Source organism: Rhinolophus sinicus, linkage group LG03 (genome assembly GCF_036562045.2).
Source record: "Rhinolophus sinicus isolate RSC01 linkage group LG03, ASM3656204v1, whole genome shotgun sequence".
Lineage (NCBI taxonomy): Eukaryota > Metazoa > Chordata > Mammalia > Chiroptera > Rhinolophidae > Rhinolophus > Rhinolophus sinicus.
Genome location: NC_133753.1, coordinates 199,675,123 through 199,686,033, shown reverse-complemented (window position 1 = coordinate 199,686,033; position 10,911 = coordinate 199,675,123). Strand labels below are relative to the sequence as shown.

General features: G+C 47.7%; 1 long non-coding RNA gene across 8 annotated transcripts in view; it reads left to right on the top strand.

Annotated features, from left to right (window-relative positions):
• The first annotated feature begins 2,010 nt into the window (after positions 1 to 2,010).
• LOC109439778 (NXPE family member 3) overlaps positions 2,011 to 10,911 on the top strand; it is a 43,014-nt gene continuing 34,113 nt past the window's right edge. For all 8 annotated transcript variants that reach the window (XR_012495239.1, XR_012495236.1, XR_012495235.1 and 5 more), the window contains exons 1-3: positions 2,011 to 2,164; positions 2,503 to 2,892; positions 4,675 to 4,866. This is a non-coding gene — a long non-coding RNA (NXPE family member 3). The remainder of the gene's footprint in view (positions 2,165 to 2,502; positions 2,893 to 4,674; positions 4,867 to 10,911) is intronic.

Here is a 10,911-nt window from a genome sequence, read left to right as displayed (position 1 = left end):
CTCAGATAAGAGGATTCCATGAAAATTTGCAACCTCTCTTCTTCGGCCTGGGAGGAGGGGTAAGCAAAGCAGACACAGGGCGGGGGCTGCCTGGTTGACGGTGGGGAAAGCTTAGAAGAAAGCTATTAGGATTGGGAAAAAACTGAGAAAAGGAAAAAGAAAGTTGATCTGCTGCTTCCACCTCTAGAAGATCAAGGCCACTTCCTCTGATGAAACCACGTCCTCCCATGCCCACGGTCTCTGCAGTAGGCTGATAACCACCTCATCCTGGAGAGGGGTGGGCAGGGCCTCCTATGGAGCCAGCCCTGTCAGTCACCAATGGTCCCAGCCCCCAATCTCTCAGCCCATCCACCACCAGTCACAGGCTGGCAGTGCCCTCATGGGAGACAGTCCCAGGGACTGTCGCTGGGGTGAATCATTACTGCTCTGAGTCTTCATCCTGTGTCCAAGGAAGGCTCTGCATTAGCCAGGGCTCTAACAGCTGTTCACGAATTACCTTAGGAGCATTACAGAAACACAGCCTCTGGGACTCACCCCCACAGGTCTGCACTCAGAAGCTGAGGCCCAGAGATTAACTGGAGCAACCAGACGGAAGCATCCAGAAGCAGCAGAAGGCTCTGTGGAGTCAGCCAGACTGCAGTTCGAGTCCCGCACCTGTCACTTGAGTCAGGGACTTGGGGCTGAGCCTCCCGAGCTTTGGTCTCACATCTGTAGAGTGGAGAGGACAGAGGGCCCTGCAGATCCCGTGGGTGGAGACATGGCCTCCTGGAAGCCCACTCTTCGGGGAGGTGGGAGTGTGAGCCCACCCTCACTTCTTAACCTCAGGGAGGGTGTGACACTGCCCCTGGGAACAGACCTGGCCTGGGGGGCCTGGTTCACTCTGGGGACTGCAGGGGAGGGAGAGGGGCCAAGAGCAAGCTGGGTGCCCCTGGTGCTGGGGATGGCGCCCGAGGGCATCTGACCACAGCGGCTCCCTCCTCCTTCCCTCTAAGGGGCTGTAGCTGGGCAGAGACTCAGGGCCGCCTTTCCTTTCCTGAAAGAGCCTGAGCTGGTCCTGCTGCTGCTCCTCCCCCTGGGATGAGAGAGAGAAACAGAGGCTGAGAGACACTCAGAGAAGAGGAGAAAGGGAGAGAGAGTGAGAGACAGAGAGAGATGGAGACTGACTGCTAAGATGAGGAGGGCGCTGGCACAGGCAGGGAGCTGAGGTGGGAGAGGATTGGCCCCAACAAGCCAAGGTCAGGATCACACCCTTCAGTGTGGAGATGGAGGCTGGACACCTACATCGTGGCTCCCTTTGCACTGACCACAAGGGAAGCCCTTTTTCAATAGAGGAAAAGAAGAAGCCAGATTGATACAGGAAGTGCTGGTCACTCTGGGGCACCCAATTGGAGAAGGCTCCCACCCTTCCTCTGATCTCTGAAGGAGATCGTCCCTCTCCTGTTGCCCAGACTTCCCTGAGGTGCTGTATTGATAATTAATATCAATTGCTGTGCACAGGCTTAATTATGAGGCTCGACATGCAAGACTCACCATCACAAGGCACAACATAGAGATCAAAAAGGGTTTATTATAAAGTGAAAGTAAATGAATAATAAAGACAAACAGTAAGGCAAGTCATCATACCACCAGGGCCCAGTCAGTTAGAGTCACAGAAGCAGCACCGGCCCTTCATCACTATGGGCGAAATATCTTGCAGCAGCAGAGGTGGCCCGGGGAACAACCATGCCTGCCTCTGTTCTTCTGGGCTTTTAAGGACTTCACTAACAACAGTGGCAAGGAACCAATAAACATACGTGTCAACAACACAAGGAACTGGTATCAGATCTGGCTAGGAGCCGGGGCCCGTCCTTGATATGAGATTAGATGTATTGGAGCTCGGCCCAGTTACACTAAGGTGAAGGCCAGGCTCCACATCCTGTTGTTTTCTTGGTCCCTCGGAGGGCAGCCAATCCTTCCAAGACCAAGCACGTATCCAAGTCACTGTGAAAGTTTACATGCCCAAACGTCCCCAGGCAGACCTTCATATATTCTCTATCCCTTACAGGTGGCCCCACCACAGGGCCTCTCCTCTGGCTTTGAGGTCTGTGCTTGTCTTTTCATCTCCAAGAGGAGAGCAAGGTGATGGGTCTGCACCTGCTGCTGCTGCTGGCATGTCTGCAGCCTGGTGAGTGGCGAGGACCGTCCTGGCTCTGCCCAGGGCCATGGGGGAGCCCCCAGGAGGGGCTTATGCTAGGTGTCTGGAGAAGGGGTCTGCTGGGGTGGCCGGCTAGGCCTCCTACCCATAACAAACAAAGGGCTGGTCCCACAGTGCTGGGGTCCCCACCCTTCACCCTCCCCCTAATCCGTAGTGTGGAGAGAAGGACACCCAACCTAAGGACCTTTCCTACCGTCTGTCACACTTCTGCCCTTGGGTGAGGGTGCCAGCTGGTCGGGGCTACGTCTTTGTCCCCCACCCCCCACTACCCCCAATTTGAGGTTTCTTCCTCTCCCTCCCGTCCCCAGGTCGCTCAACAAAGTGCAATTCACAGTTTCTCTATGAAATAAAACAACCAAAGGAACTCTCAGTCCCTGAAGGTGGCTCCGTCCACATCCGGTTCTTCTTATGTCACCCCTGGGAGTTACCCAGTGTTCTCAGCGTGAGTATATCCTGGAGATGGAAACAGTTCCATGGGGAGACCATGTACAACACGACCCCGCCTTTCATCCGCAAGGATTTCGAGAACCGGCTCTCCCTGAACTGGACAGAGGACAGGAGGAGCGACTCCCTCCAGATCACTAACATGCAGAGGGAGGACAAGAGTTTGTACTTCTGCCGAGTGCACCTGACCCCCCAGAATCATAGCAAGCAGGAGTGGCCGTCCATCCCTGGGACCAACCTCACCATCACCCCCGGTGAGTCCCGCTGCCCTGGCTGAGGCTTCGAAGGCCACTGGTGCCCTCATCCCCCAGGCCTGGTCCAGGTCCCACTCTTGCTGACCCTTCTCTCAAACGCCTCTCCCTAACCGCTACTCCTGCCCAGCTGTTCCCATATCTGTGCCTCCCCACAGACATGAGCTCAGCCTGGCACACACAGTAGGTACCCAACAATGCCCTGAGGAGCCCCTGACTCCCTAGTAACACCCCATCACCTGTTTTCCCAATCCCCCTGCTTCCTTCTCCCACTCTGCTCCCCACAACACAGCCTCCAATGCTCCCTGCCCTGGTCCCATCTCTTTCTTCCCCTTCGCCATCTCCCTCTTCCTGTCTCCATCCTCCTTACCCTCCTAGCCTCTCGCTGACCCCCCAGTCCCCACCTCTCCCACAGGAGGCCCTGTGTTGTCCCCTTCTCCACTCTGATCCTGCTCCCCTGTCCTGGTCATTAGAGGCCCCTCTGTAGCAGCAATAACAGCAGCTCCCGCTTACTGTGCGTCACAACCAGGCTGACACCTTGGTATGCATCGCGCTAGTTAACCTGCACAACCCCACAATAACAGCAGGTATTGCAATCATCTAGCTGTTCCAGATGGGGAAACTGAGGCCTGCAGAGCCTAAACACCTGCCCAAAGTCGCTTTTGTGATGCAGGTGAGATTTGAACCTAGTTGAACCCCAGAGTCTCCTCTCTTAAACAAGAGCCAATCAGCCTCACCCACTGACTTGATCATCTTGTTGTTTTGACCCATTTTTAACCTAACAATGGGGTGTGTTACATTAATAGACCTTCCTAATTACTCAGTGGGCATCAGAACTTGAACCTGGGTTTATCTGTCTCCAGGGCAGTGGGGGAGGGGCTGTCTCCCAGGAGCAGGCAATGAGTGGGCGTGTTGTCTGTAGAAAATTTTTTAGAAAACTAACAATTAACTAAACTGGATGCTTTTCGTAATCACTTGCCCTGGTAATTCTAAAGTATTAATATGTCAGTGATGAATTACTGCTCCCAGCTGGGAAGGGCACTCTTTGAGCCCACTCTTTATGCCCTCCCTCGGTAAACCACTGCCCCATCTTGACCACCATGCTCTTTCTAGGACTTAAATATTAATTTAACCTCAAAATCACATTCCAGTGCACACTAGGCGCCTTACACAAGTTTTCTCATTCATTAAAAAACAATCCTGTAAAAGGGAAAATACAGTTTGATTCTACTTAGATGAGGTCCCTAGAGTAGGCAGATTCATAGAGACAGAAAGTAGACTAGACATTATGAAGGGCTGGGGTGGCAGAATGGGGGGTTGTTGTTTAGTGGGGACAGAGTTTCAGTTTCGGAAGATGAAGAAGTTCTGCAGATGGATAGTGGTGAGGGTTGTACAACCATGTGAATGGACTTAATGCCACTGAACTGTACAGTTAAATATGGTTAAAGTGGTGAATTTTGCTATGTGTCTTTTACCACAATAAAGTTCCTTAACCCTGCGTTATAGTTGAATGTAAGTTATAATTCATCACTTACTGTTTGTAAGTGGTGAAATGAGGTTCTGAGGTCAGACCACTGGTCAGTGGCAGAGTCAGGATTTAAACTGAGTGATGTGGCTTCTCGGCCTTCAGCATTTCACCTTGTTACTCCCCTCCCTGTGTGAGAGCTTCAGAGGGTTGCTCCCCACCCCCAATATTCCCCAAACTAGGGAACAAGGTGTAACAGTTTCACCCAGACACCTCCAGTCCTCCAGGGGAGAATTTGTTTATTTCTCATGTCTTCTCAGCCCCCAAGAAAACCACCCAAGGCCCCACCAGCACCGCCACCCTCACCAACCTCAGTGTCTCTGGGGACAAAAGGAGCTCAGCGTCTTGGCCCCTGAGAACGGAAGCTGTGGTCGTCGTGGCACTGTTCAGCACTGTGCTCAAAATTGCAACTTTGTGAGTGACGGTCTATCTCATGCGGAAGAGGAGCAAAGGTAAGTGCTCAAAGACCCGTTCTCGCCCAAGTTTCCCAACTGGGTGTTTCTGAGAACCCACCTGCTCAGAATGACCACTGGTGCCCTTTAAAATGCAAATCCCTGCGGGTTGAGGTCTGGACGTGGGAATCTGCAGTGTTAACAGTCTGCTCAGTGGAGTCTCTGAGTGATCAAGGTTGAGAACCACCGCTCCAGACCAACCCCTCTCCACTAATCTGATCATTTCAAGTTCTGTCTCTTGACTTAATCATTTCTCATCAGTGCTCACCTTTTGGTTCATGGAGAGAGAGGGTCTACACTGAAAAAGTAAGGAGAGAGAAGATGGAAGTTAGCTCAGCTCAGCAAACATTGGTTGAATGCCCATATTCTAGGGCCTGGCTTGTGATTGGAGACACTAGCAGGTAAAGCAGAAGCGCTGATTTGAAGGAACTCAGTGGGTAAGGCAGGAGAGGGGGAAGTTGCGTCACTGGGGATGAAGGAGGAGTAATCAAGGAGGACTCCCCAGAGGAAGTGACACCGGCAGAAAGTGTCAAAGAATAAAAGGAGTTAGCCAGGGAAGGGGTGAGGGTGGTGTAGAAGTCACTGTTTTTCCAAGCAGAGGAAACCATTTTGGGAACTGTAAGCAGCTCAGTGCTTTGGAGGAGGCAGGAATAGAGGACACTGTAAATCACACCCAAGAGCCTTGGATCCCAGAAGCAACGTGAAGCAGCCAAGGGACAACCTCACTGCCTTGCAGATACATCAGTCTGTGCTGGAAAGGATGGAGGTGGGCCAGGCTTGAGCCAGTCTCATGCAGTGGCAGTGTGGATGGAGGGAAAGAGCTAGATTCTGGTAAAGGTTAAGAGGGGAGAGTAAGACTTGGGGATTGGATTGATGTAGGGGTGAGGGAGCAGGAGGAAGTCCCATGTTTACAACTTTGGTGAAGGGGGGTGTGATGAAACCACTAAGTGCATCAGGAAACAGGAAGTCAGAGACCTCCTCTAATTTGGGATAGGTTATATTTAAGATACCTTTGTTGTATCTAAGTAGAGACGTCCACCAGAAATTTGGACGTGTCCATTTACAGCACAGAGAGGACAGGGCTAGAGGCATTAATTATTTTTGTCCCAACACCCTCCAAAATTGATTTAATAGAAAATTTTCAATGAAAGGAGATTTACCGTATTAGATACTAAAGCACAGAGGTGAAGAGCATCAAATCTGAGTTCCTGAAGTCAATCCTGGATGGGCCAACTCTGGCACAATGGTACTATTACTCTGTGCCTCAACTTACTCGTCAGGAAAATGGGGATAATAATAGTAATGACCCAGGGTTGTCATGGCGATTAAACGTAATATATTTAGAATAGATCTTGGCACAGCGTAAGCACCATATGAGCCTTAGCACTTATAATTATTCAGTTACCATAATATAAATGATGCAATACTGGCATATTAACATAGAAAAAGCAATGGAAGAGAAAAATACAAATATAGGTAGTATGAAAACGGGCCCAAATATATGTAGGAATTTTGTAGGCTAAAAGGTCACATTTCTTTCTTGTTGTTGTTGTTTGTTTGTTAAATAATTTTTTAATTACAGCTCATATACAATCTTATATTAGTTTCAGGTGCGCAACATAGTGATTAGACATTTATGTTACTTACTGAGTGATCACTCCTATAAATCTAAAAATTACCCATTTGATATCATATATACTTGTCACAATATTATTGACTATATTCCTTATGCTATACTTACATCACCAGGACTATTTAATTTGTACTTCTTAATTCCTTCCCCTTTCTCACCCAACCCCCAGCCCCCCTCCCATCTGGCAACCATCAAAATGTTCTCTGTATCTATGAGTTGTTTCCTTTATAAATAATGCTACAATGAACATATGGATTCACATGTCCCTTCCAAGTAGTGTTTTGGGTTTCTTTGGATAAATAACTATCAGTAAGATTCTGGGTGCTTCTTTGTCTCTTGGTATAGGCTTTGTTTTAAAGTCTGTTTTTCTGGTAAAAGTACTGCTACAGCAGTTTTGTTTTAATTGTTTATTTGTTGATCTGAAAGGCCCTGAAAAATTATTAGCTTGACTTCCATTGCTGGTCAAAAACGTGGATCTGGGAGTGAGGCAGCTGAGGGTGGGCAAGCATGACCTCAGAAGCGTAGCATGGTGAGCCAGAGGACCAAGCCAGGGCCAGCCAGTCAGTGACAGCTAAGTGACTAGGCAGACTGGGAGCTAGGGTAAGGAGTGGCTCTTTTCCTGGCTCCATTAGAAGGTGAGCATGTACTGGTTGGGGCAGGCATTTGTATTTAAAGGATCCCGGTGGCAAGATGAAGATGTCTTATTCCCAGAGCTGCTAGCGCTCATGACCCCATGGGGGTTAAATGAATGGAGTCCCGTTGGTTCATTGGCACCACTGTGGACTTATTAAATAACATTTTCTTGCATTTGTGGAGGAGTAGCTCTATATTACTTGTGTTCGACACTGTCAGCTCATCCTCCATTCAGTCCCTGAAACCTCAGCTTCGGGCTGCTATTAGAAACCTCCAAATTAAGAACATGTTCATAAACCGGGGCCATATCGCCTCAAAATTAGACAAAACAAAAGCAAATAAAGCAAAATTCAGGTCTACAAACATAATTTCCATGTATCTCTTTTCCAGATAACTCTCCCTCCCCTTCATCTACACTCCCTATTCCATGAAACCACCCACAAGAGGTAGTAAGGCAGCCAAATTTGGTGACTCTGCTTGCCTCAAAGAAATGACAAAGTGGCCACTGCAGAAAAGGGAGAGATGGGAAACAAGGAAGGGGCTGAGTAAGAAACCAGAGCTGCATATATCAACAGGAATCAATCTCAAAAACATATTGAAAATATTTGCAGAAACAGATATTTTGTTGTTTGTCAGTCAAAGACAATCATATATATGTATACACACATATTTTATGTGTATATGTGTATATTCATATGTTATAGATATATATATACATATATATTTCATGGATACATTTTAGGAATGATATAGAACTTATATGGAAATCATAAAGGTCATAATGGTTATCTGGGAGAGATTGAAGGGAGAGCAATTGAGGACATATTTCATTTCTTTAACAAATCTGAGGTGTAGCAAACTACAATTTGATAGAGCTGGGTGGTGGGCATTTTGTTGTTATTTTCTATAACATTTATTTATTTATTATTATTATTATTATTTTTTAAATATTTTATTGGGGAAGGGGAACAGGACTTTTTATTGGGGAACCATGTGAACTTTCAGGACCCTTCTCCAAGCCAAGTTGTTGTCCCTTCAATCCCAGCCATGGAGGGCTCTGTTCAGCTTCAAGTTGTTGTTCCCTCAGTCCCAGCTGTGGAGGGCGCAGCCCAGCTCCAGGTCCAGCCGCCGTTGCCAGTTGCAGGGGGCGCAGCCCCCCATCCCTTGCGGAAGTCGAACCGGCAACCTTGTGGTTGAGAGGACGCGCTCCAACCAACCGAGCCATCCAGGAGCTCAGCGGCAGCTCAGCTCAAGGTGCCGTGCTCAATTCCAGCCGCAGGGGGCGCTGCCCACCATCCCCTGCGGGACTCGAGGAATTGAACTGGCAACCCTGTGGCTGAGAGCCCACTGGCCCATATGGGAATTGAACCAGCAGCCTTCGGAGTCAGGAGCATGGAGCTCTAACCGCCCGAGCAATCGGGCCGGCCCCTGTTGTTATTTTCTTATACTTCTCTGTAAGTTGAAATTTTCACGAATATAATAATATACTCTACACCTTTAGTTTTGTAAATATTATTGCTTTTCTATTCTTGTTGTCTTTGAATTTTGACAATGAGTAAGTTTAAAGAAAAACATTAAATAAAAAACAGTGTAGAGGCTGGTCATCAAAATGGCGGCGTGAGGTGAGTCTCTGTAAAGCTACCCTGGAATTTACAACTAATCGAACAACAATAACTCCACAAAGGACTACCTGCACAGCAGACAGGCAAGACGAAGAGGCCCACTACTGAATTCACCTCAAGGTGGGCGCATTGCGCAAGTGGGGGAGGAGGGAAGGGAGAAGTGTGGAGATGGAGCCGCGCCGGGTGCAGGACCCAGACCTAGTTCAGTGCTCCGAGCGCGCTGCATCCCAGAACTACTGCAGCTGCGGGAGAGGGAAGAACTCGGACTGCTAGGGCTCCGCTTATGGCCCACAGGGCTGAGGGGACAGCATATAACACGGCTGAACCTAACCTCATGGCAGAGACCTCAGAGAAAAGGCTGAAAACAGTGGTTTAAGCCCTCACTGCTGAGCAGAGAACGGAAGCCTTAGGCACTGAGACTAGCCGACCCCTCCCTCCCCTTCCAGAGCTCGCCCCGCCACCACCTGCCCAGTGCTAGAAACAGAACAGTAGCAGTGTTAGATCAAGAGAACAGAATATTTGGTGTTCTGAGAACTGTGGACCGCAGACACAGATTCACAGACCAACTAGTTCCAGCAAAGGGGAGGGAGCTGTGGAAGCAGGACCGGCTGTGGTGGTGGTCACCACCATTGCTCTGGGCCACCTCTCTCAACTCACCCCGCACCTGGCCTCACCTATCTAGGCGGATCCCTGCAGGAGTAAACAGAACTGATGAAACATACGGGTTCTGAATCTGGTGCAGGAAGAGCTTTGGAACATCAAAAGCTCTCCGCATACCCACATGGACACTGCACCCTGTGACCCAGGCAAACTATTAACAGAGAAGTCCGTCTCCCATGAATCCCCCCATTGTGTGAGAAGCTGGAATAGTGCAGAGAAAACATAGCACTACTGTGTGAGAGAGAAAAAAGAGGCTGCAGTCGGAGAGAATAAAACATTCTACCAACAAGTACTGGAAAACAAAAGAAAGACTTCTTCCTATCAACCTGTTGCAGAAGCCACGCCTGTAGATGTCTAGGAAGAGAAATAATAAATCAGTAATTGCCATGAATAACCAAGGCAACAAGATAGCTCAGGAAGAAAGTGAAAAGTCTCCAGAAAAGGAACTTAACGATATGGAAATACGTGACTTAAATGACAGAGAATTCAAGATTGCAGTTCTGAAAAAACTCAATGAGATGCAAGAAAACTCAGAAAGGCAGTTTAATGAACTCAGAAACACAATCAAAGAACAACACGAGCATTTTACGAAAGAGATTGAAATTTAAAAAAAGAACCAAATAAAATTTCTGGAGATTAAGAACTCGATAGAAGAAATTAAGAATGAAATAACCAGCTTAGGTAGTAGAGTAGACCAGATGGACAAAAGAATCAGTGACATCGAAGATAGAAACCTGGAAATTACACAGATGGAAAAAGAAAGAGACTCGAGACTTAAAAGAAATGAAAGAACTCTACAAGAACTTTCTGACTCCATCAAAAAGCAATATAAGAATAATGGGCATACCAGAAGGAGAAGAAAGAAAGAAGGGAACAGAGAATATATTCAAATAAATTGTTGATGAGAAATTCCCAAACTTGTGGACAACAATGGAGCCTCGAATCCAAGAAGCAAATAGAACACCTAGTTACCTCAATCCCAACAGGCCTTCTCCAAGGCACATTGTATTGAAGCTGTCTAAAAACAACGACAAAGAAACAATCCTCAAGGCAGCCAGGGAAAAGAAGATGGTAACCTACAAAGGACAGCCCATTAGATTGTCATCAGATTTTTCAGCAGAAACTCTACAAGCCAGGAGGGAGTGGAAACAAATATTCAAACTATTGAAAGAGAGAAATCATGAGCCAAGAATAATATATCCAGCAAAGATATCCTTTAGATATGAAGGAGGAATAAAGACCTTTCCAGACATACAGAAGCTGAGGGAATTTTCTAATACACGACCTGCACTACAAGAAATACTAAAGGAGGCTATTCGACCACCATCAACAGGGACAATTTGTGGCAACCAAAGCATAAAAGGGGAGAGTAAAGGCCTGAACCGAATATGGGAATGGAGAAAGTAAGCGTGCTGAAGAAAATGGAATACTCTAAATATCAAACTTTCTTTTACATAAACTTAAGGGTAACCACTCAAAGAAAATCCAGAACTGAAA